At 41.3% G+C, this 21,775-nt stretch overlaps 1 protein-coding gene across 4 annotated transcripts in view; it reads left to right on the top strand.

Annotated features, from left to right (window-relative positions):
• Nucleotides 1–21,775, top strand: part of LHFPL2 (LHFPL tetraspan subfamily member 2) — a 455,941-nt gene that overhangs the window by 184,167 nt on the left and 249,999 nt on the right. For 2 of the 4 annotated variants that reach the window (XM_033929484.1, XM_033929494.1), the window contains one exon: nucleotides 21,130–21,199. The exons of the other annotated variants lie outside the window; for them this stretch is intronic. The gene's annotated coding sequence lies outside the window, so the exon portion shown is untranslated. The remainder of the gene's footprint in view (nucleotides 1–21,129; nucleotides 21,200–21,775) is intronic. 4 annotated transcript variants of the gene reach the window in all.

The raw sequence follows: 21,775 nt of genomic DNA, 5'->3' as shown, positions 1-21,775 counted from the left end.
TGCGGCTGCAGGCCCAGCCCCCTCCAATGTAACTTACCTCTTCCATCCGGAGCAGAAGCAGTCATCGCGGGATCTATGGAATGGAGAAAGAAAAGAGCATAGTAGGGTGGTGAAAGGAGGTCAGGGTGGTATGGAAGGGTGTGGAGGGTGAGAAAGGGAGTCAGGGTGGTATGGAATCATGCTGAAGGGTGACAAAAGGGGGTCATGGTGGTATGGAATCATGGTGAAGGGTGACAAAGTTTCCAAGTTTATTAGCATTTGATTGATCGCTTATTACAAACTAAGCGATGAACAATTTATTTAAAATAAATAGAATTTTCGAAGTACAACAATAAGTTGGGTTCTGATACAAACAGACAAAACAGACTGACATGATACATAAGGAAAAAAGAAAACGGGAGGGAATAGTTACAATATTTAATCTTTTACATAATCTAAAAAAAGAAGAAGAGGGGGCAGGAAAAAACATGTGGAAAGGGAATGTGAAAATTGGATAAAAAGTAATTTTAAAAATAGAAAATTAAATATAATGCGTTTTTAAACGTTAAAAGCATCTTTAAATAAAAAAGTTTTTAAAATGGTTTTGAATTTATTAAGATCTTTAACTTCTCTTATATAAAGTGGTAAATTATTCCAAGTTTGGGGGGCCAGGGTGGTATGGAATCATGGTGAAGGGTGACAAAGGGGTCAGGGTGGTATGGAAGGGTGTGGAGGGTGACAAAGGAGGGTCAGGGTGGTATGGAATCATGGTGAAGGGTGAGAAAGGGGGTCAGGGTGGTATGGAATCATGGTGAAGGGTGAGAAAGGGGGTCAGGGTGGTATGGAAGCGTGGTGGAGGGAGAGAAAGGGGCAGATGCTGATGGAATTGCAGGGAAAGAAACATATGGGGGAAGGATACTGCATGGAATTAGGTTGGAGGGAGAGAAAGGGGGCAGATGCTGATAGAAATGGGGGGAAGGGAGAGGAGAGAGTGAAATGCCAGACCATGTGGGTGTGGGAGAGGGAAGGGAAGAAGAGGAGAGGAGAGATGCCAGACCATTGGAGGAGGGAAGGGAGGAAGATGTATGCCAGACTAATGGGGCTGAAGAGAGAAATGGAAGGGGGATGCATAACGTTTCTAGAATGGGAATAGAAAGAGAGAAGATGCCATATAGAAGGGGCAGAGAGGGGGTAGACAGTGGATGAAATGAAGAGAGTGACAAAAAGATGAGGAAAGCAGAAACCAGAGAAGACAAGGTAGAAAAATATTCTATTTATTTATTTATTTTTTGCTTTAGGTGAGATGCATTGCTGTTTCTGTGATGTTGCATTGTATGCAGAGTCCAGCTTCTTGGTGCTTCAGTTTAACCTTTGTCTATGTATTTTTATTCTATCTCCCCATTTACAAAACTGTAGAGCGTTTTTTAGCATTAGTTAGTTGGCATCTGAGCTGTTACCACCATGGCTAAAAACCACACTACAGTTTTGTAAAAGGGGGAGGAGTTAGTTGTGATTACATAGTAGGCGAAGGTGTTTTCTGTGTTCTGTGTGTTCGAAAAGACATGGTTTTCTGTTAGGATTGACTGTGTAGGATTGATCTGTACTAGTCTGGTTTGTTTAGTTTTACAATGGGTTTATTGATGTACTGCTCACTACAGTATGTAAGATACTGCCTTTTCCTAGCTACACTCTTGTGTGATGTGTGAATTGTTACTAAAAATCATGTTTTTTATACAGATGGGGGGGGTGTCAAAAAATGATGGGCCCCGGGTGTCACATATGCTAGGTACGTTTCCATCAACCCAACTGCATGAGCAACAGGTTTCCATTGTGTAAAAGTACCGCTTTAAAGCTTGCTTTGCTTGAATCAATGAATAGTTTTCATTCTTCAGAAACATGTTCATATCCCAGTTCACGCATGAGACCATTAATATCAGTACAGAAACAAATGTTTCCTTCCATTTGGTAAAAGGAAGCCAGGATGGTATGACAATCACGGAAAAAAATATATTTTGGTGTCCTACCTTAATCCATTGCTTCAGCCTTGAACCCAACAATTCTGCTTTCCCCTTTGACAGTGATAAGTCTCTAACCAGATCATTAAGATCTTCTTGAGTTAGCAGGTGAGGTTGTTTTTCATACATTTCAGGTTCATACAACTCCTCCACAGCAGCAGAGGCACATTGTGCTACAGATGTAGAAGGAGGAATTGGAATGGATTCTTTGAGTCATGAGGAACGGACTTAATTGCTGTCGGACAATCAGGATACACAATGTTTGATTTATTTCTTTTTGTGAATCCAGCAATTTTTGTCATGCAAAAATAACAGTCTGAGTGATGATTTGTTGATTCACGCCACACCATGGATATAGTGAAAGGCATCTTTTTTCCATTTCCCATTCAGCCACTGTTTTAATCCGGAATAGCAGACAGTGCAGTACGCTTTATCTTGGTCGCCAACTATACAGCCAAAATAATGCTTGTATGCACTTTGAAGTTTGCTGGACAAATTATTTTTCTGATCTTGTGCAGTAAATTGTCCACAGACATAACATAAATTATCAGTATAGTTAATACAACCTCATCTGCTCATAATAATTTTAATATCTTAGACAAAAACAAACAATATATAAAAATTCACAGGTAGAAAAAGCAGCACAATCACTTTTAATATAAACTTTCAAATTACTGTTATATGTGATCGATGAGCTGTCCAAAAATGCAATATTGTGTTACAGAAACAGTAAAATACCTACGCTTCATGGTAGTGTTAATGATGAAAATGATAAAAACACAAAATGACGCATAACATAAAAACAGCATGTGATAGACGAAAACTGTTTTCAGATTTAGAGTCAGCATGTGGTGTTTGTTTAGGTACAGGTGACAGACCTCCAGTAGCAAAATGCTTATTGCCCAGTGATTATTGATTGCTAACAGCTAATTACTGAGGGGCAGAGTCTGTATAGGACGTCAGTCTTAGGACCTGCCTAAGAAGCAGCTGAGAATTGCACACTGGCATCCTATACAAAATCACATCTGTCTGTAAAAACAGACACCTTACTCTCCGATTCCTTAACCAGAACCCATGCCACAGGCAGTGGTTACAGAATTGCGCCTGCCTGATTGAGTGATCCTTTGCCATCAGCTGATCACGGCAAAGGAATTCCCAACCAGCTGAGCCGCTGTGGCAGGGGACCCACCCAACAAGTACCCCAAAATCGGCAGGAGGGATGCCCACTCCTTCCTGCCACTGACCCCCCCCATCATAATTAGCAAGAGGGATGACCACTGCTTCCTGGTGATTCTGTACAGGACGCCCATGTGTGATTCTCAAAAGCCACTTAGGCAACTGCTGGGACAGGGTGTCTTATACAGAATCAGGCAAAAACTGTGAGTAAGCTCGTTTACGAGCACATTCTAAATGGAGTATTTTTACAGAAGAGACACAAAAACTTCTCTCTTGTTGTGAACATAGAGACCGCTTTGGATAATATATAGGTTGCTTCTCCAGCATATAATTTGGAATCATAACATGAAAAACCTTAAAAGCCATCAATAAAGCTTTGAATATATACCTTTTTAAAAATTGGAAGCCAATGCACAGTAGTTAAAGCAGAAGAGACCTGATCAAAAGGACCAGGATATTTTAGGAGCCTCACAGCAACATTTTGTACCCTCTGCAAATGACCTAACTCTGTCTGGTAGCCCTACAAACAGACCAGTGCACTAATCTATATGTGATGTTGCTCAATTGTTGTATGCATTTGCATTGTCAGATTCAGAAAAATACACCCAAAGTCTTTGCAGTTGACGTAAGTAATAAAAAGAAGTACACTCCTCCCTCCTTATTCACGGTTTCAGCACCCACAGTTTCGACTATTCGCGGTTTTTAGTGTGCTGGCTCCTTTCCTCCAAATTACATCATCCATGGTCAATTTATACAACACCTTTTTTTTTCCCCTGTGCATATATGTGCAAACTCGGACACTGTTGCATGGGTTCCAGAGGCTTATGACTCCCAAATCAAATAAAGGGGTGTAAAGAGGGCAGGGAATAACCTTGCATACTTGCCATTGCAAAAGGGTGGGCTAAAGACTCATTTCCACCTGGCAAAGTACAACCGTGACTCATCTCCGATGGGACCTTTGCATGCCAGGTGGCCGCCGCCACCCCACCCTCTTGAACTTCTGTTGCCATGGCCTGGACTGGAGCGCCGCCCAGCCATTGGCCGAGACTGTCACATGAGTGCCACTGGAATTTGTGTCCATGGCTCTGAGGAGAGGAGACGGGCCGGGCCCGAGGGGGACCTGGAGATAAGAGCAGCGGCTTGGAGGGGTGGGAGGGATTGGAGCGACGTGACGGGAGTTGGCGGTGAGCTTCTCTCTCTCCCCTGCTCTGTAGACGGGGCCAGGGTTAAGAAGAGACCCGGGCAGGCGGGGGGAGGAGGCGAATAACTTTCTCATATGTTATTTGTGGTTTTATCATATTCTCGAGGGTTTTTAACAGAAAACCGCAAATAACATATGAAAAAGTTATTCGCAGTTTTTCCATATTCTCAGGTCAGTTCATCCCCAATCACCGTGAATATGGAGGGAGAAGTGTAGACACCAATTGTGATAAATGATTAGTTAGGGTAAGACCAGCATCTAACATAATACCTAAACTACGAACTTGATCTTTGACTACAGAGGGAAAAACATCCTCCATGGGCCAAACCTGAGCACAGAAAGGAAATATATGTAGGCCAGTACAAATAATTTTAAGGTTCAGACCTGGCCTGTGGGCCATAGTTTGGGAATCCCCAAACTAGGGGTTCCACAGACCAGCTGTATACAACTGCACTTGCCGTACAATATCATTGCATATCTGCTGGTTGGCCGAAATCCAGTAACTGTCAATGCCAGCTCTGCAAGAGCTTTACTGGTTGAGAATTCAGAGCAGAGTAGAGTTCCTGAATCTTGTCCATGGTCTACAGAGATTAAACTGACACATTATTATCAGCTTGGCTATAATCTTAGGTCTTTCCAGCAGGCTTTATTGGCTATCCCTTTCCTGAATGAGTTTGGTTAAATTAACTTCTCTTTGGCAGCCAATATTCAACTGTGTTGTATCTGTGCTAAGGAATTCCCTTTTAGTTTGGGATATATTTGAAGAAAAGGTATTTGTTCATTAGAGAGAAATGCTTGCTTCTTTATTCAAACCTTCAGTTAATTATTTTATACTTGTGATTCTTGGTCTGAGGAGTTATTGCCTTTAGTTTTAGGAGTAGGACAAAGGAGAAGCTACGGGAACTCCCCACAGCCATTTCTTAATGGCTATCTGCACGGGGCAGGAACGTAGGAAGATCGCTCCTGCCCCGAAAATCAGCTAGACCACCAGGTAAGGCCAGGATGCCAGGGGGAAGACAAAAATATGGGGGGGAGTTTCCCTCCTTCCCCCCCCAAAAAAATCACGATTATGTGAAATCGCGAGTAGGTAAACCGCGAATGGGGAGGGGGAAGTGTAACCGGTACCTCAGAGACCAGAGTATAGAAACAGCCTGAATGCAGAAGCTGGACACACAGAAATATAAGAATCTGAAAGATCAGAGTATAAAAGTAACATAGGCCATAGCACAGATTTCTTTTCCTTGTCAGTGTTGATTTGTCAGTTTTCCAGTAATTGGGCTTGATCCTTCTTGTATCTGGCTTGACCATAAATATGTTCTATGTCTAATATGCTTCCTTGGTTATGAGATCCCCAAGATGCTGACATCAGCAGTGCTACCATGTGACTTTAGGAAAGCATTCTGGTTTAATCTGTCATGTAGTCCCCATTCATATTCTGCTAGTTTTATATTTTTTTCAGATTGAGATAATCTGTCTAAATTCTGAAGAAATTGTGAATATGGGTGAGTGGAGAGATCGGTTAGGTTGTACTGTATCCATTTGCTACTTTTGATAGATTAATATAGCATAGACTGTTGGGTTGGATTTATTTTTTTGCTATTATTACTTGTCTGTTTTTACAATCAGATCATACAATTTCTACTGAAATTGTATGATCTGACTGTATTCTTATTGGTAGTTTATGATTACTGGTAAAGAAGGAGAAGGAAAAAGGAGGCTTTCGGCATTTAACCAGCAACATAAGAACTTTGAGATATCTTTGAATATGGGAAGATTTTCATCTGCGCTTCAGATTTTTTCCTGACCCTAAAGATGAGATGCCCATATTTTAAGGATTTCAGTTATAGCTTTCTGGTTGAAGGAGTTTTTTTTAGTACTTTATATACCACTTATAAACTAAGGGATCCTTTTACAAAGGTGCGTTAGGGCTTTAACGCGCAGAATAGTGCATGCTAAATTGCTGTGCGTGCTAGACCTTAACGCCAGCATTGAGCTGGCATTAGTTCTAGAAGCGTAGCGCGGGTTTAGCGAGCGCTAAAATGCTGTGTGCGCTAAAAACCCTAGCGCACCTTAGTAAAAGGAGCCCTAAGTAGTGTATATTCAGGTACTCAAGCATTTTTCCCTATCTGTCCTGGCAGTCTCACACTCTGTAATGTACCTGGGGCAATGGGGGATTAAGTGACTTGCCCAGGATCACAAGGAGCAGCATGGGATTTGAACCCACAACCTCAGGGTGCTAAGACTGTAGCTCTAACCACTGTGCCACACAAACCCTGGCGTTGCTTGATCTTCACATTGACATAAAAGGCAATTTTCAAAATCATTTTTTGAAAGAAGAGCGTGGAGAAACAAGAGAATGTGCCCAGTCAAAAAAAAAAAAAAAGTTTTAGCTTTTTTGGACTTATCCTGATTTACACTAGCTTTTAGAAAGCTGCAGTAGAGGTTTCTACGGCAGGCAGGCAAGGTAAATTCTCCAACACTCATTGAATTGCTGTGTGCATCAGAGCATATACCTCGCCAGCCTGCGGCTACATAAAAGCCTACGGCTTTGTAAAAGGAGCCCTATTACCAGTTTGATTTGCACAGCCAGGGAAGGGGGGAGAGAGAGGGATATTATTTTAGGATTTGTTTATTAATTACATGTATGTACTGTTGTATGGTTTTATTGTATACATTGGAATTAGGGTGGGTGGGAGGGGGAGAAAATGGCTTTTCATGTATTTATTGATGGATGCAAGTGCTGTTTTTCAAATTACTTGTATGTAGATATATATATATATATATATATATATATAATTAATAAAGATAGATATATATAAAGGAGCCCTTTGTTTAAAAAAAAAAAATAAGTCAGACATATTTTAATTAAAAAAAAATTATGCATGCTATGTTTTATACGAAGTAAATTTAATATTTGGCAAAAATGTTAGATCTTTTTAATACATGCAAATTCATTGTATGCATGTTAATTCATAAACTAAGATGTGGTTAAATCTATTTTGCAAGAACTACATTTTTTTAAAGGTGATTAGCTAGCAGGGGCTAGACAGGATGACTTCTTTCTCAAAAATAGTGAGTTCTGTCTTTATAAATACATGACAATTTAGGGCCTCTTCTATGAAACTAGCAGTTTCTAGCGCGGAGAGCCACTCAGAATGGCTCGCGCTGTTCCCTATGCTCATAGGAACTCTATAAGCGTCGGGAGCAGTGCGGGCCATTCAGCGCAGCTCTCTACGCTAAAAACCGCTAGCACTGTTTCGAGAAGAGGGGGATAGTCTTTCTTGCCATCAGGGTATAATACCCAAGTTCTGAATCCACACAAGGATAAGAGCCCTCTGCTCTCTGAAGTAAAAGAGAGAAAAAAGAAGTTAAGAACTGACTGTGGCTAATAGATGTTTTCCTGCTAGAGATGAGGAATTAATTGAAGCTGGATAGAAGCCATCACTTGCCAACTAAATTTAATTACTATTGCAGGCTTACTCAATGTCTGTGCTGTTATAACCAAAATATCTGAAAGAATTAACCTGCTAAACTCCAATGCATTGTTTTACTGTGCTGCAAATATCTATGAGGGAAAACAATTTTGATCATTAAACTAAACAGGTGGAGGGGCATAATCAAAAGGGACGTCTAAGTCCGTTTACGTCCATCTCGCAAGTTGTCCAAAGTTAAAAAGAATTTCTTTATAATGTCACTGGGGTACTAATAGTTAAATATTAGTGGAAGTCAGAAAAATATTAGAGTTCAAATAAAAGAACTGTCTTCTCATTCAAATTGGTAACCAAACTTCAGGATTGCAACCGTCACGTTTGAAAGTCACTCAGAGGTATAGAGTTCTTCAAGAAGAGAGTTGCGCCCTCTAGTGATGAACCAAAGTATATTTTTCAGTCGTTGCAACTTTATTAGTTCTGGTTATGCTCCAAGTTTGATTACAAAAGTAAATAAATAAATAAATGTCTTTACAGTCTTTCAAACACTTGTATGAAAATACTTTGTTTTTTCTTATCTTTACAAATCTTTTCAAATGAACATCGCTCTGTGAGAAAATTGAGAGCAGCTTGATAATTCAGTTTATAACAGGTTCGGGGTCTCTACGTGGCCCCGTTTCGATTCCTTCTTCAGGAGACCCTATTGTATGTAAATTGAAAAACCTTTTCAATGCTGATAGAATGCTTCAAGTTTGCGATGTGGTAACATCGTCAAAAGAACGCTGTCGGTGCTGTGAATTTAAACTGTCAGAGAAAACATAGCATCAGCTGTCTGGTTTAAAAGAGTACAATAGGGTCTCCTGAAGAAGGAATCGAAACGGGGCCATGTAGAGACCCCGAACCTGTTATAAACTGAATTATCAAGCTGCTCTCAATTTTCTCACAGAGCGATGTTCATTTGAAAAGATTTGTAAAGATAAGAAAAAACAAAGTATTTTCATACAAGTGTTTGAAAGACTGTGAAGACATTTATTTATTTATTTACTTTTGTACTCAAACTTGGAGCGTAACCAGAACTAATAAAGTTTCAACGACTGAAAAATATACTTTGGTTCATCACTAGAGGGCGCAACTCTCTTCTTGAAGAACTCTATACCTCTGAGTGACTTTCAAACGTGACGGTTGCAATCCTGAAGTTTGGTTACCAAAGTTAAAAAGAGCCTAAGACACATTTTCGAAAGATACGTCCAACTTTTTTTTACTTTCGAAAATCGTCTAATTATACGTCCTGCCGATCTGATCGTCCAAGCCGTTAAATCGTCCATCTTTATACCACATTTCCGTCCAACTTTCCGTCCAAGTCCAAAACGCCTAGAACAAGCCCTATTGGACGTGGGAGGAGTCTGCAAAGTGATGGACTGCACACCCAGACATGCCACCATGTTTGTAAAACCTTGAGAGAAAGGGCAACAGTTGTGGTCTGGATGTATAGTTAGGTCACTATTGCCTTCTATAATGTAAGTGTAAACAGTCTGAGCTCTCAGCAGTTCTCTGCTAATGTAATTAAGCTTTTTTTTTTTTTCAAAAGGAAACCAGGAAACAGCTGTGCAACCTAGATTCAAATTTCCACAATTATGTACCAACAAAGTGCCAGCAGAATCTTAATTTGGATTGGTTGATGACAATTAAAACAAGCTGCTTGCTTTATGGTACATAAACACATATGTACTTCAGACTGGCTAACTTGTTTGAAGGAAGCTGTTGTATCTTGGGGTGGCAGAAAAGAAGGTAAGCATTTTTATAGACTAAACTCAGGACTCTTTCACTTTAGCCCCTCCTCCAAAAAAGGAGATGAAAAACCCATTCCCCGAATGGAAAAAAGCTGAAGATTGTGGCTCATTCAATAGCCACCTGATAAATGCTGCCAGCCTGGTTGTTTGCCTTGCACCCGTTCTCTTCCGTCTCAGCTCTGCTGGGCCTCTCCAGTCACTGCTGTCTAGCTTCGCCTCCCTCCAGCAGCTGTTTGTAACTGTATTTTGTGGTTCTATGCAGTGCCCATAGTCCTACATTGTTTCCATATGACAGAAGACGAGTATAGTATGGGCACCAAAGTGCTCAAACTCACCATGAGCTGCTTGGAACCTTGAAATACATACACAAATGCCGGGTGGTGAAAAAAAGAAGATGGACAAAGGAGGATCAGGGGGGCCAAGAAGAGCTGACAGCTCCAAGAGCAGGACAGGTCCAAGGCACACAGCAGAAGCTGAAGCTGGAAGAAGTGCCCAACCTGGGAGTAATAGAAGTTTCAAGTTTTATTAAAATTTTCTTATACCGCCAAATCAAATTTCAAGGCGGTGTACATCCAAAGGTTAAAAAGTGCATATATTTATAAATACAAAATACTAAGAGGGGCATAATCGAAAGGGACATCTAAGTCCGTTTACGTCCATCTCGCAAGTTGTCCAAAGTTAAAAAGAGCCTAAGACACATTTTCGAAAGATATGTCCAACTTTTTTTTACTTTCGAAAATCGTCTAATTATACGTCCTGCCGATCTGATCGTCCAAGCCACTAAATCGTCTATCTTTATACCACATTTCCGTCCAACATTCCGTACAAGTCCAAATTGCCTAGAACAAGCCCTGTTGGACGTGGGAGGGGTCTGCAAAGTGATGGACTGCACACCCAGACATGTCACCTAAATAGTGGGGTACCTTACAGGGCACCACTGTGAACTTCACAAAAAGGATGCCATGGCTTCTCCTCACTACAGCTCCCTTATAGTTAATGGTGAGCCCCCCAAACACCTCCAGAATCCCCTAGACTCACTTATCTACCACCCCAATAGCCCGAATGGCTGCAGGAGCCACTTATATGCCAGTCAAAAAGGGTTTTGGGGGTGTATAGGGCAGTGCACATGTTTCATTATAAATGCAGTGATTACAGGGGCTTATGGGCTTGGGTCATCCTCTCTCTGGGTCCCTAACCCACCCCCAAGATGACTTAAGCTGCCTCTGGGCTGGAAGACTAGGCTTTCCTATGCCAGGCAGCCAGGTGTTGATGGTCTGGAGGCTGAAATTTAAAGTTGTGAATAAAATTTTTATGGGGGCGGGGGGGGCGGGGGGGGTGGGGGGTTGGTGATCACTGGGGTAGTGTGTGTGGGTCTGTGTTATGTGTTTGCAGTGCTTATCTGGTGAGTTTAGATGGGTTTTTGTGACTTAGACCATGTTTTACATGGTCTAAGTCACAACGTCCAAGTTCTGTCGATCCTGGGCTGTATAACCTTCGGTTATACATGCTGTACGACTAAGTGTAAGCCAGACCACATCCCGCCCAACTCCTGCCCTCAACACGCCTCCCAAAACGCCCCCTTTAGCTTTGGATGTTGAGCGGCACTATGAAGGCCTAGGTCATTTAGAAATACGTCCAAAACCCGTTTTTATTTTCAGCGCTTGGACGTTTTTGAGAAATGTTCGTCCAAGTGCCGACTTAGGCCGGTTTTTGGACGTTTTTCGCTTTCGATTATGAGCCCCATAAGGTCTAAGAGTAATAGAGCAGCCTCAATCCAAGCAGGTATTTCTATAATTTGACCATCTTACTGGAAGCCCACTCTAAAACAACATATACAGTAAATACCAAAATCTTATTACCTTGCAAATAATATTTTAAACAGAGCTTTTCCCTTTAGTTGTATCCCTGGCTGTGCTGGTTGCTGGCCATGCAAAGTTTTGTTAGGCATAATTACACAAGTCTTTTTGGAAGAAATTCAATAAATGGCACTCAGAATTGTGGGTGAAAAAAACTAAGTGCTATAAGGGAGTGAATCCTTTATGAAATAGCATTCAGTGCAGAACTAGCACTGAACTGCTGTGTGCTGGTGCCCAACGTAGGCGCACTTTGAGCGAATTCTGTAATTCTGTGTGCAACTCTTTGAAATGCCCCAGGCGAAGCCTCCTTTTCAGACACATACTACAGGAGTTAGGCACTGAGACCTGGATTCTATAAATGGTCCCATTGTTGGCAGCTGCCTTTAAAATGGCCACCGATCTTGAGCAGGCGGTAGTATTTCAGGTAGCATGCGCAAATCTGGTGCGTGCGCTAAAAACACTAGCGCACCTTTGTAAAAGGAGCCTAAGACTTAAAAAAAAAAAAATTACTGATTTAATTTAAATTTTCCTTCTTAGCTATTTCTGGGCCAGAACCCAAAGCTCTGCCCGGTGCTGTGCTAAGGTTCCATCTACTGAATTCTCCGTCAAAGCTCCGTCAATGGCAAGTGTAAATGGATGCACCAGAAAATGCCACACAACTTGTGCATCTGATAGTATTCTTTAAGATGTGTGCAGTGGTGGTACACATGCCCATGGCACACCCATTCCCCACCCACGTGCATGCCTCCTTTTCAGGTGCATGCAAAGGCACACACTACCTTACAGAATATTGAGTAGTGCATTAGCATAGAGAATGACACAGGGACAAATTTGTCCCCGTCCCCGCAGGAACTCAATTTTCCCGCCCTGTCCCCATGAGTTTTGCCGCTATTCCTGTCCGCACCCCATTCCTGTAAGCTCTGCTTTAACCGCACAAGCCTCGAACACTTATGATTTTAAAGTGTTTGAGGCTTGTGTGGATGAGGAAGGCGCTTGCAGGAATGGGGCAGGGACTACTCGTTTGTTCCTACCCACATCATACCCCTTTCTTCCCTTGAGGAAACTACAATTTGTAACTATTATTCCCTAATGTTCTTTCCTAATGTTTTCACAGTTAGTCTGTATTGTCAATCTGTCGTAGCCCCTTGAAAATTGTTAATGTAAAATAACTTGTTTTTTTGTTCTATACTATAATTCTTTTATTATGTAATTCGCTTAGATTTAATAGGCGAATCATCAAATTTTAATAAACTTGAAACTTGAAACTTGAAAAGAACTCGCAGGGATGGGACGGGAAAATGAGTTCCCCGCCGGAATGGGGAAAAATTTGTCCCTGTGTCATTCTCTAGCAGATGCTCTGCTGCATGCACAAGCCATGCGTAACTCCTGCATGTCATTTCTAGAATTGCCTTTCATGCATTTACTGTGTTGATTTTGACATCTAACATGCAGTAAATGAAATCTTTATAACACTTTCGTAAGCAGGCCCCTGTTGTAGTATGTTTTGTGCAATAATTGCTTAATGAATACAACAATGGTAGTGTCGGCTGTAAAAAAAAAAAAAAATCACAAGCTTAATCTGCTTGGATCACTAAACAGCAGGTTTTGTCAGGACAGAGGCTGAAATATTCGCACGGGTTTTAAAACTGGGATTCATCAAAACTTTTCTTAGCCCTCAGCTGGTTATTTACCTCTTCTAGGAATGTTCTGCAAAGCGGTGCAGCAAACAGAAAACTGTAGGTGTTTTGCTTTCTCTCTCTATCATAAAAAATTGGCAATTAGCTCTTTATGAACTGAGGAAGTTCAAGCAAAATAAATAAGTACATCATCGTTGTCAGACATGCAGCCACAGAGTATCATGTGGTATTTTTGCCATGTAGCTTGAGATCATGGTACAGATGCTTATAATTATAGACTTTGCAAACAATTGTCAGAAAAATTCATCTGATTTCCAAAAGCTGCAGATGTGGGATCAGGTTTCATAGGCTGAACTCATAATCACTCACATGTGGTATACAAACATCATTTCAAGGAAGTAACAACCAAGGGCTAGATCAGGCAGTTTCACAGGGAATTACAGTTTCTGGAGACCGGATTTCAACTGTTTTTTCCTTGCATTCAAACCATTTTTTTTTTTTAAGTGAGAACTCAACCCATGAAAATTCAAGTTTTTGGAGTGTGCTCAGTATTCACGAACCTGCATGCTTATTTTTAAAGGGGAACTCCCACGGAATTTCCTCTGGAAAATCTGGACCAGTGAACAAACCACAGCTCCGGTGTACCCATGTACTATGTACCTGGATTACAGCAGGCTCAAAATGTGTGCCCTAAGGCAGGTGTAGGGAACTCCGGTCCTCGAGAGCCGTATTCCAGTCAGGTTATCACAGGGATCTCAAGGTCCCTCCTTGAGGGCCGCAATCCAGTCGGGTTTTCAGGATTTCCCCAATGAATATGCATTGAAAGCAGTGCATGCACATAGATCTCATGCATATTCATTGGGGAAATCCTGAAAACGCAACTGGATTGCGGCCCTCAAGGAGGGACTTTGAGACCCCTGGGTTATCAGGATTTCCCCAATGAATATGCATGAGATCTATTTGCATGCACTGCTTTCATTGCATATTCATTGGGGAAATCCTGAAAACCCGACTGGAATACAGCTCTCGAGGACCGGAGTTCCCTACCCCTGCCCTAAGGTATGAACAGTGATTTAAACATGAAACCACCATTCATGCTTCCTTTGTCTTAGCTGAAGCCTGTCAGTTTATTTATGGGAGATAAAAGTGACCATTTACCCACAATAACAGGATATTTTTGCCCATGGCAGCTGGTGTTTAAAAAAGAAATGCCCACTGCCATAACAGGGCGTTGATTACTCCCCCTTTACTTTCACCTAGGGTTATCAGATGCAGGATTTTTTCCGGACATGTCTGGGGGTCCGGATGGCTTTCCAAAACCCGGCATTTTGTCTGGGTTTTGAAACGCTTCCGGCTAGCAGCGACGTTGTGACAGCATCTGCGCATGCACGGATGCAACGCGGTGACATCACGCCAGCGTATGTGTGCAACATCGTCGCATCACACCAGCGCACGTGCAGATGCCCTTCCGACAAGCGACTAGGTTGAGTGGGGGCGGAATGGGGCGTGACTCAGGCAGAATAGGGCAGGCCGGGGGGCGGGGTCATGGACCCGGATTTTCATTCCCAAAAATCTGGTAATCCTACTTTCACCAGGGCCGGATTCAGATGAAAAGAGGCCCTAGGCTATTCCACTTATGAGGCCCTTTCACCTCCCATTTTTAAGTTTGTAAATTACATGAGAGATAATAAAATACATCATTACTGTGATATATATCAATATGTTAAATGAAACATGTTGTTATTGGTACTAACCTTTATAAAAAAATGCCCCTTCCTATGTCCATAGTGCCCCCAGTGTGTCCTTCCTCACCTCACCCCCCCCTCCGATGCCCGCCTGCCTCCCATCCCCCTTCCATTGAACACCCCCATGCCATCCTGCCTGCCTGCCTTCCATTAAACCCCCCCACCCCCCCTCCAATGCCATCCTGCCTGCCTCCCATCCCCCTTCCACTGAAACCCCCCCACCCCACCCCCCCGATGCCATCCTGCCTGCCTGCCTTCCATTGAACCCCCCCACCCCCCTCCGATGCCAGCCTGCCTGCCTTCCATCCCCCTTCCACTGAAACCCCCCACCCCACCCCCAATGCCAGTCTGGGCCGCCCTGTCCTGACGGATCCACGTTTTGCCTCTCTCCCCGCGGGGCTGGGCTTTGCCCAGCTGTTTCCGCTTTCCCTCCTCAATCCTCCTCCCAGGGCGAGAAAAAGAAAGGGAGAAGCCGAGTCGGCGCCCCATTGTGGCCGGAGCCGGTTCCGATCCCGAAGCGTAGAATTTCTCCTTATTTTCGGTTCAGTGTTTTAGTGTTCACTGTTTTTAGAATAGTGTAATTTTAATTTTGCTAACAATTTGAATGTAGGCCCCTCTTGATCTTGAGGCCCTAGGCTGAAGCCTAGTTAGCCTATAGGAAAATCCGGCCCTGACTTTCAGCTATCACATTAACAAAGTAGAGGAAGAGGCCTAGTGGTTAGAGCAGCTGCCTCATCCCCCTGAGGTTGCAAGTTTAATCCCAGCCTGCTCCTTGTGACTCTGGGCAAGATACTTAACATTCAATTGACCCAGATTGTGAGCCTGCTGGGACAGATAGGGAAAATGCTTAAGAGGACCTGTACATATCTCAGCTCTATTCAAATTTCCCTGTGTTAGGGATTGTCATTACAAAAGATATCGTAATTGATTGCTATCTTATCAATCAGCTCTTTGGGACTTGATTTTCCGACAGCTTTTTATTACTTCAACATCCTATATGAATTTTAGGAAATTACTAAAGACTCGCTTATTTAGTAAGTTTTTATAACATCCCGCATAGAGTGCCAATTTTTTTTTTTTTTTTAAATAGTGTAACATTCAAAACTAGTGACAAATTAGAAGTGCTACTAATCAATCGCACTTATCTTTAAGTCACCTGTAGCCCGACGGGACCCGTTTTGTCACTATTTAGCCAAAACGTAAAGCTGCTTGCAGTAAGTACGTCTTGGCTAAATGTATTTCACAACTTGTTGTCAGTTATAAGTAATGATTTTAACTACACATTTTTTTGTTTCTAGCACTAAAAGACCCCTGAGGAAGCCAAGAAATACTGGCGAAACAGGTCCCATCGGGCTAAGGCAACTTAAAGACAAGTGTGATTGATTAGTAGCACTTCTAATTTGTCATTAGTTTTGAATGTTATACTATTTTTTTTTTTTTTTAAATAAAAAAGCACTAATTTTTTTTTTAATCTTTATTGATTTTTTATTCAAAAATAGTGCATTAAATATACATATTAAATAACTTCAAAATTGCACTTGAATCAATCATGAAAATACTTCAAGACATTCTTTTGTGTCACTTGAGCGATAGCTGGAAAAATCTGAATTGTCGATCCAAAGAAATTCTCATTCATGTGTCTGAAGTAAAGTCTAAAAACCAAGTCTCTGTCATGCTCTAAGGCAAACGTCACCAAGAGAGTGATCCTTTCCGTAACTTCCAAGGAATTCTCCAGAAAGTATGTTAAATTAATTCTTTCCAAATCAGCAGGCGTTGAACTATCTTGTTTCTTCCCTGAGGATATAGTTTGAGCTGCAGTGATAGGTGGTAGATTATCTTCCGGGATCATTAAAATATCCTTCAAGTATCTACGCACCATTTCCACTGGAGATTTAGGAAAATTTCTGCTGTATAAACCCAGAACTTTGGCTTTGGGTGCATCTTTTTTATTGAAATTTCCGGCCAAATGTTGTGTATCACTTCAGGGGAAAAACTTTTTATTTTTCAAACCAAAGCAATTGGAATTTATTTCAGCCAAGGAAGGGGGGGGGGGGGGAGTGGTGATTGGTCCGATAGCTACTCCTACAGTTTAAAGTATAGGCTGTTGGGGGGTTCACATCATTGTCTATTGGGCTTTTCTTGTAATTGATGTTTAGTATACTTACGTATATTTCTTTATATTAATTCTAATACTTGGATCTTTACTTTTAATTGTGGACTAAATAATATATATTTTTTCTTACTAATTACCTCACACTGCCACTGTGAGCAGTGTTAGGATTATTAGTTTTCTTTGATTTTTATTGCAAATCTGTACTCAAGTATTAATGTGCTTGTTTGTAATTTTGGAAAATGAATAAATAAAGAATTTTAAAAAATACTTCAAGACATTCCCCGCCACCCCAATACCAAAACCAAAAACCAAATGCATTACTTCAGACAAGTAATAAAAATCATATTGAACATATTGATCAAAATCTTAATCACTGCTTTTTTAAAAAATTCTTTATTCATTTTTAAAACTTTCAATAAGTGCAACATAAAATACAATCATTTTACACTTCAACTTCACTTAATATACCATCCAAATCTAGTACACAACAAATATCCCTCCCCCCATCATATCCAACAATCGTTCTAAGCATATGAAAACATAAAGTATCCCCACCCTGGACGTTTATGAACATAGGGAAACAGTAATATTCATTCTGTACAATATTTTGTTAATGGCTCCCAAACATCAGGGGCATTTTAAGAAATTTAGGGATGTTTGGGAGCCAATAACTATAATTTAAAATAATTACATAAGAGAGGATTGGATCCATGAAAGAAAGCTTGACCTGCTGACCAGCTGATTGTCATCATTGACATGAATCAGTGCAGGTGTTCTGAGATCTTTTCCCTCTACTACTACTATTTATTATTTCTATAGCGCTGTACATTTTAACAAACAATAGACAGTCCCTCTCATTTATGAGATAGAAGCATAGAAACATAGAAGATGACGGCAGAAAAGGGCCATAGCCCATCAAGTCTGCCCACTCCAATGACCTACCCCCCCTTGATTTTAACCCCCTAGAGATCCCACATGTGTATTCCATTTCCTCTTAAAATCCGGCACGTTGCTGGCCTCAATCACCTGACGCGGAAGATCATTCCAATGATCAACCACCCGTTCGGTGAAGAAATACTTCCTGGTGTCGCCATGAAATTTCCCACCCCTGATTTCAGCGGATGACAATCTAAGTTGTGATCTAAAACCTATTCTATTGTTTTCTTTACAATCTGGTGGCCATCTTCCCCCTCCCCCCAGAACCTTATTATTTTAACCACAGTTTATGTCTAAAGAAAATATCCCACACAGAGCAGGTCAACAGACCAATGATATTTACTTAATCAGTATTTACTTTAATATTCTCAATAAATATTATTCATCAAACACCCAGACATTTCTGGTGTTTTTATCCACAAGGAAGGCATTCACTTTATAACACTGTTCATTGTTTCTTTTGTTTCTTCAGCTGTTTCTGTATTGACTGTGAAATAAACCACTATCTATGTCTAGAGAACCCAAGAATATATCAAGCAAAGCATCCAGACTGTTAAACCATACTATGATGAGCAGGGCAGTGAAATGAATAATTCCATTCGGATTTTGTCAAAAGCATTGAGTAGTGTCTGAACTTAACATCTGCCAGTGAAAACTGTGCCAAAGACTCTGTTTTGTTTTTACCTCTATGACACATGTGTTTTCACAACAAAGCAAAAAAGAAATATGCAAACTTAAAAAAAAAAATTTATTCCGGAATAAAATACTTAGGGCTCCTTTTACTAAGGCATGCTAGCGGTTTTAGCGCGCACTTAGCACGCGCTACAATACCACATGCGCTAAACGCTAACGCCTCCATAGAGCTTGCGTTAGTATTTTTCAGTTAGCGCATGGTTAGCTAAAAGAAACGCTAACGCACCTTAGTAAAAGGAGCCCTTAATATCATCAGCCTACCCTTGAAAAGTTTTTCTTCCATGTGTAAGAAACTTAACTGAAGCATATAGGTGACCCAAAAAGACAATCTATGGATTCCAATCATTTGAACTTGAAGAGATTTACCTCCCTTTTACAAAACCGTAGTGCAGTTTTTAGCACCAGCCGTGACGGGAACAACTCAGACGCTCATAGAATTCCTATGAGCGTCAGAGCTGTTACCATCGCGGCCAGCGCTAAAAATCGCTCTACGGATTTGTAAAAGGGCCCTCCCCCTCCCCCCACACTTTTACAAAACTGCAGCGTGGTTTTTAGCACCAGCCGTGACAGGAACAGCTCAGACGCTCTTAGAATTCCTATGAGCATCAGAGCTGTTACCACCGTGGCCAGCGCTAAAAACCGCTCTACAGTTTTGTAAAAGGGCCCTCCCCCCCACACACTTTTACAAAACTGCAGCGTGGTTTTTAGCGCCAGCTGTGGCGGTAACAGTTCTGACGCTCATAGGAATTCTAGTGGCTTAGAGATGAAGAAGAGGAGAAGAACATCATAGAAGATCAGATAATTGTCATGGTTTACTATGGTATTTGTGTTGCATGGTTGTTGTTCTTTGTGTGTGATGGGATAATTTTGAAATCAAATGTGTTCCATTGAAGATGAGCATAAGAACTTCACGGTATAGCGGTATATAAGAAATAAATTATTATTATTATATATTGGGTTAAACCTAAGATTGATCAAATTCAGCATCCTATTTCCAACAGTGGCCAATCCAGGTCAAAGTAACTGGCAGAATACCCAAGAATTAGTCTTTTCTTTAAAAAGTCTTTGCTGCTTTTTTTTTTTTTTAATAGAATATCGATAAGCTTAGGGGTCCTTTTACAAAGGTGCGGTAGCAGTTTAACGCGCGGAATACCATGCGTTAAACCGCCTGCCGCGCTAATACCTAACGCCTTCTTTGATAGGGCGTTAGGATTTTAGGCTGCCGCGGGGGTTAGCGCGTGATGAAATGTCCGACGCGCTAACCCCCGTAGCTCGCCTTGATAAAAGGAGCCCTTAATTTACTGCTTTCCTTTCCTCATTTTTGTTCTTATTATTGAGCAGATCTGGTATGCTGACAGAAGCTGAAGGAATAGTTTCCAATATTAACCCTCAATTTTGTGCACTTAACTAAAAATACTGCAGACAAATTCAAGAGCAAGGACCGCTAGTTAACTATGGAAATAAATTGATGACATTGAGAGGTCACGAATTTAGGGCATGATAATAATTATTGTTGCTCCTGGTACACTTTGGACATAGAGCTGTATGTACTTTCCATGTTTTATACATCTGTTTGTTTAAGGGGCCCTTTTACAAAGCCGAGCTAGCGGTTATATCACACGCACCGGATTAGCGCGCGCTATAGCGCGCACTAGCGGGGAGATCTACCACCTGCTCAAAAGGAGGCAGTAGTGGCAATCTAGCGGGCGCTATTCCACGCGTTAAGGCCCTAGCGCGGCTTTGTAAAAGGAGCCCTAAATGTTGTAAACAGTAATCACTCTTTAAGAATGAAATATAAATCAGAACAATAAATGGTTCTTAATTATTTTGCATGTTTATTTTTATTGCCAGCTGAATTATTTATATACATTTTACACCCCCCCACACTTTTAATAAGGTGCGCTAACCGATTAGCACGCGCTAATTGAATTAGCGCACACTAAACGCTAATGCGTCCATAGACTAACATGCACGCGTTAGCATTTAGCGCGTGCTAAATCGGTTAGCGCACCTTCGTTAAAGAGGTCCTTAGTGTTACTGCTTTAAACTTCTATAATCATGTTTAAACAAACAAAAAAAAAAACTAGCTGTCCGATATTCAGTCCTGGTAGTCATAAAGTTTATGGAATAGGATTATTCAAGATCTTCATTTGAGCATTCATTTAAAGCGGCTGGTTTGAGGTGGTGTTATGTTTGTATGTGTGAATGAAGTTTTTGGAATATGAACACTTGTGACAGCTGTCTTTGATTTTACTGCAGACATCAGTATTTCATCATTTTTCTGTAATCCTTTCTCATCCTTCGTTTGTTCCTTTACATGTCTATATGTCTTTTCTCTGAACCAAGGGCTTCTCCTTTGTCATCACTGGATCGCTGAATATTGGAGCAATAAAATATTATTTTCATGCATTAGTCTTGTCTCATAGCATCTTTTTTGTTCTAGGGGTGGGGGGGGGGCATTTTGAAAATTGATGTAGTTTGCTAACAACAAAATTGAGCAGCTAGATTGCTGGGATTGAAAATATTCTTATCATCTCCTCCCCCCCTCCAATCCCTCCAGAGCAGCTAAATTTTACCAATGATGTCAAGATTGTTCGTCAAACATGTCCACGCTCTGAGCCACAGCTACTGTGAGTAGTGTTTCTCTTCTTATTTTCTTAAACTCTGGGAATGAGGTTTAGTATGCAATATATATTTTTCATGTGCTTTGATTGAGCAACTCAGAGGCCAAAAGGAAAGTAGAGGAGGCATTTAGATCACAGATTGTTCTGGTGTGAGAGGTTCTTTTTGAAAACAGTAGAGGAACTAGACAAATGTTGAAGGTACATGTTTGATATGTATCCTAGAGAAATGACTGCTTGTGAATCAAGAGGATATAAGCTTGACTTTTGAATTGACAAGTGGCCTGAGGTGTGGTGGGGGGTGGGGATAGATCAGATAACTGGCACCTAGAGAGCAAGCAGGTGAGGAATGACTCAGTGTAAGAGCTGGAGGGAAGGAGGCATGCCTGGTTGGGAGTGTGTGGCGTAGTGGTTAGAGCTATAGCCTCAACACTTGGGGTTCAAATCCCTCACTGCTCCTTGTGACCCTAGGCAAGTCACTTAATCCCCTCATTGCCCCAGGTACATTAGATAAGTTTGAGCCCACTGGGACAGAAAGGGAAATATGATAAAGTAGCTGAATATAAAAGCCACTTAAGTGGTATA

The sequence above is a fragment of the Geotrypetes seraphini genome, chromosome 1 (assembly GCF_902459505.1).
Source record: "Geotrypetes seraphini chromosome 1, aGeoSer1.1, whole genome shotgun sequence".
Taxonomy (NCBI): domain Eukaryota; kingdom Metazoa; phylum Chordata; class Amphibia; order Gymnophiona; family Dermophiidae; genus Geotrypetes; species Geotrypetes seraphini.
The sequence above is the reverse complement of the archived record's forward strand: the minus strand, read 5'-3'. Positions and strand labels throughout refer to the sequence as shown.